The sequence below is a fragment of the Panthera pardus genome, unplaced genomic scaffold (genome assembly GCF_024362965.1).
Source record: "Panthera pardus isolate Hobbes unplaced genomic scaffold, ASM2436296v1 HiC_scaffold_24, whole genome shotgun sequence".
Classification (NCBI taxonomy): Eukaryota; Metazoa; Chordata; class Mammalia; order Carnivora; family Felidae; genus Panthera; species Panthera pardus.
The window spans coordinates 38,892,758-38,897,107 of record NW_026526810.1 but is presented as its reverse complement, the minus strand read 5'-3'; the positions used below and the strand labels follow the sequence as shown (position 1 = coordinate 38,897,107).

The 4,350-nt window shown below is 43.0% G+C and overlaps 1 non-coding gene across 1 annotated transcript; it reads left to right on the top strand.

The window, feature by feature from the left end:
* Positions 1-4,033: 4,033 nt before the first annotated feature.
* LOC128773144 (U6 spliceosomal RNA) lies at positions 4,034-4,140 on the top strand. Its single transcript, XR_008417426.1, has one exon. It is a non-coding gene; the product is annotated as a U6 spliceosomal RNA (small nuclear RNA).
* Positions 4,141-4,350: the final 210 nt, after the last annotated feature.

The window sequence follows — 4,350 nt, the reverse complement described above, 5'->3', positions numbered from 1 at the left end:
ATTTAGCAGATGAGTAAACTGAGGTTCACCAAGTTTAAATTTTTTTTAAGTTTATTAATTTTTGAGAGAGAGAGAGTGAGCAGGGAGGCGAAGAGAGAAAGAGGGAGACACAGAATACAAAGTAGGCTCCAGGCTCTGAGCCTTCAGCACAGAGTCCGACAACGAGGGGGGTGGGGGTGCTTGAGCCCACGAACAGTGAGATCATGACCCGAACAAAAGTTGGACACTTAACCGACTGAGCCACCCAGGCACCCCTGAGGCTCACCAAGTTTAGATGAATGGTCCAAGGTCATAGGACTAGTGCTTAATATATAGCATAGATACATGGCCATATAAACTTTTACGCACTGGGAAAGAATCTCAGGGAATACTCATCCTTCATGCCCCTGGATGCCTATGGACCCTTTCCTACCTGTGCCTCCTTTCCACCCTACCATTTTTAGGCTTGTCACCTCGTGTCTATAAGATGGCTGCTTCAACTCTAGTTTCATGTCCTTGCAGGAGTTTATCCAAAGGAAGATCCAGGTCATATGACCACCCAGCAGCAAGGGTAGCTGGGAAGGCAAGAATCTGGTATCTGTAACCTTAAGGGTGGGGGTGGGGGGGCAGGTGCACAAGGAGGAAAGTTGGAAATGGCTATTGGATAGCCATCTCTGCTGCAGGTAACTTTCTGATTCCTAATTAGGGCCAGCGCTGAAAACTAATTCTTCCTGAGTCGAAATATGGATTTCTTGACACTACCTATAGGTTGCTTTATTAGTTTTCTATGGCTGTGTTATAGCTTAATGCAGCTTAACTCCTGGCAGCTTAAGACAATACCCATTTATTTTCTCAGAGTTCTATAAGCCAGAAATCAGGGAAGGCTTGAGTGGGTTCTCTGCTTAGACACTTGCAAGGCTAAAATCAAGGTGTTAGCGGCCCGAGCTCTCATCTGGGACTCTGGGGAAAAATTCACTTCCAAGATCATTCAGATTTTTGGTAGATTTCAGGTTTTTGCAGCAGTAAGACTGAGGTCTCCGTGGCCTTGCTGACCGTCCGCCAGGATCACTTTCAAGTCCAAAGGCCATTCTCCACCCTAGAGCGAGGCCCCCTCCATCTTCAATGCCAGCAATGGTGCACTGACTCCTTCTCATACTTTTATCTCTCTGACTTTCCCTTCTGCCACCAACTGAAGAAAACTCCCTGCTTTTAAAAGAATTAAATTAGAGGGATGCTGGGTGGATCAGTCGGTTAAGCATCCTACTCTTGGTTTCAGCCCAGGTCATGATGTCACGGTTTTGTGACTTCAAGTCCTGCATAGGGCTCTGCACTGACAGCACAGAGTCTGCTTACTTGGGATTCTCTCTCTCCTTCCCTCTCTGCCCCTCCCCTGCTAGTGCACTCTGTCTCTAATAAATAAACTTTAAATAAATAAATAAATAAATAACTTAAATTAGAGTATGCCCACACAGATAATCTGCATTTTGCCATAATCACAGGAATTAACACCAGAGGATGAAGATCGTGGGAGCCATCTTAAAATTCCGTCTACCTCAGTTGCCATTAAAAAAAAAAAATCAGGATTTATTCTTATAGTTCAAGGTAGGGTCACCCTTCCCTGATTCACAACAAGAGAAGGAGGACTTCCAATCAAAACAGGGACTCTGCAAGCAAAAAATTAAAGGAAAGAATGGCTGTTGGGTAGACAACCAAGGGTGTCTGTGATCAACTTTTTTTCTGTGAAACTGTGATATTAACCCTAACTTAGTTACGCAGTGGAGTCCCACCTAGCTGGTAGACATTTTTTTGAATGAGAACATGGTATATAAATGAGAACATGTCCACTGACCAGGACATGTATTCCTGCTTCCCTTAACTTTCCTCCCTCCCTCACTCCCCTCCTCATCCTGTACCTCGTCCTTAGCCTGAAATGTGCCCCCCCACACAGACTCATGAAGAATGCTGGCCAACAGGGAATTTTAAAGGGTTTTCTTATAAAAGCATTTAATGTGGCTAGATTTCTCATGTTGATTTTTCACTGGTTTGCATCTATCAGGCAAAAGGGAAGGAAAAGGGTTTACAGGAAGAGGAGGCCCATCTCTCAGAGCTTACACAGAGCAGACCTAGCAGTGCCCACGGTGTTTCTAATGAGCCCTGCTGGCTTTTCCAAGTCTTTCCAAAGAGAAATCACCCAACCTCTCCTCTTCAGAGATGCCTCATTACCAGCTCTTTCAATGCATTGTTTTCTGTTTCACTGCCTTAAACTTGACTCAGACCACCCATGTTTTTTATTTCAATTAGTTTTCCCTGCTTTATGACATCTGTTTGGATTTCATCTTTTTTTTTCTTTCTCCTTCACCAAAAAGTCTAAAATCCCAAGTCAGATGTCTCCAAAGAGCTTATGCGTGTTTGCACAAAACACGTGAAGATCCTTAAGAACTACAAATTATCAACAGGAACAGCTCAATTCCTTTCAGAATTCTTTACTTTCATGGAGGCTGTGTTTACCTTTTATTTTAAGTGCTTTCAAGCCCATTCTCTTGAAGTACCTTGCCTTACCATGAGCCCCATTTGTTTGTTCTTGTTGCCTCCTTCATTCAGGAGAACCATCAATCAGTTTCTGAAACAAGGCAGCCTCTGTGCAGAATCAAAAGCCACCACATCACAGCTGATGGCAAGAGAATGCAGTGGGCATTGTTATTTGTACACAGGCCTTCATCCCTTTGAGAAGTACCTCTGTTTGAAATGAATGAGGCAGACAAGAGTGCTGGCTTCAAAAGCAACTATCCTCCTCTGGGCTTTTCTTGTTGAAAGTCCCGAGCAGCACAGTTACTAGAAAGTAAAGAGAATAAAAGGCAAATCTGAGGCAGGCTACAGGTTTCCTACACAAGAGACGCACACCTGGCCTCAGCCAGGCTGTGCGGCCAGACATCTGCCTTTACTTCGTACAGTTGGGTTTGCAAGGTTAATGTCAAAGAGGCTGTTTATTTTCTCCCAGTGATTATGAATAAAAAATACATAAATTTCCTTCACCAAAAGCCTCACCCAGAAGTATGACAGGCTCCTCTCTTTCCTGGTGCCCCTTAAGGGTATCAGTGCTGGTAGGAGCAGAGCTGCGGGAACTACTGTTGCCATGGTGATGACTTCTGGACCAAGGGATTGGCTGATCTTTGGCCCAGCTCTTCCACCCAGCTATCACCTCCTCTGCATCAAGAGGTCTCCTTATTCCTTGATCCATTTTTCATTTGGCTGGAATGTTGGAGAGCACAGTTTTCCACGGCACTTCATGACCCTTCTGTAGATTCTTGATGACCCTGATGTTGATTTGGACCTAAAGTCTTGGGATAGTGGAAAAGTTAAAACAATATTCAGGGCTCATATAGATGATCATCCTAATAATTGGCTTGAGAATCATCACGGTCATCTCTCAATTGTATAGAGTTTGCAATGACTGCTTGAAAGTTCAGAGCAAATATCTGGCCCATGACCAGGACATGAAATGAACAGCACAATGTGTATTTAAAATGACACCTCATTCATGAATTCACCTTATTTTTCCCATCCTTATCTGCCATATCTGAATTTTCTTTTTAAGAAGTCTTATATTGTTGCATCCTTAAAAAGTGTCTTAAATTCATTTGAAGCAAGGCTAACTATAAAGAAAGTATAAGTATATCCCTCAGAAATCCAATGAATTCTTGCTATTAGGATGGAAGGAAAAAGTGCAAAGGCTTTTCTGGCCAGGAAGGGGACGTTGCATAGTACAAAACATCTAGACCATATTCTGTGTAAAATCAAATGGGATCATTTAATTTTTTATTCATTTTTGAGAAACGGAGAGAGAGCGCAAGTGGGGGAGGAGCAGAGAGAAAGGGAGACACAGAATCCGAAGCAGGCTCCAGGCTCCGAGCTGTCAGCACAAAGTCTGACGCGCAGCTCAAACTCACAAACCAGGAGACCATGATCCGAGCCAAAGTCAGAGGCACCCAGGTGCCCCTCAAATGGGATTACTTAAATGAATGTTTTCTGTTGAAGAAAAGAAAATGTACACTTGGTGTTTGCTTTGGCAGCGCATATGTTAAAACTAGAACAATACAGAGAAGATCGGCATGGTCTCTGCTCAAGGATGACACACAAATTCATGAAGTGTTCTGTATTTCTAGATACTGGTCAAAGGGTACAAATTCCCAGCTATAAGAGAAATGAGATCTGGGGGTCTAATGCACAGGCTGGTGACTATAATTAATAATACTCTGTTATATATTTGAAAGTTATTAGCAGAGTAGTTCTTAACACACACACACACACACACACACACACACACACACAAATCATAATATGCAAAGGAATGAAGATGTTAACTAACTTTAC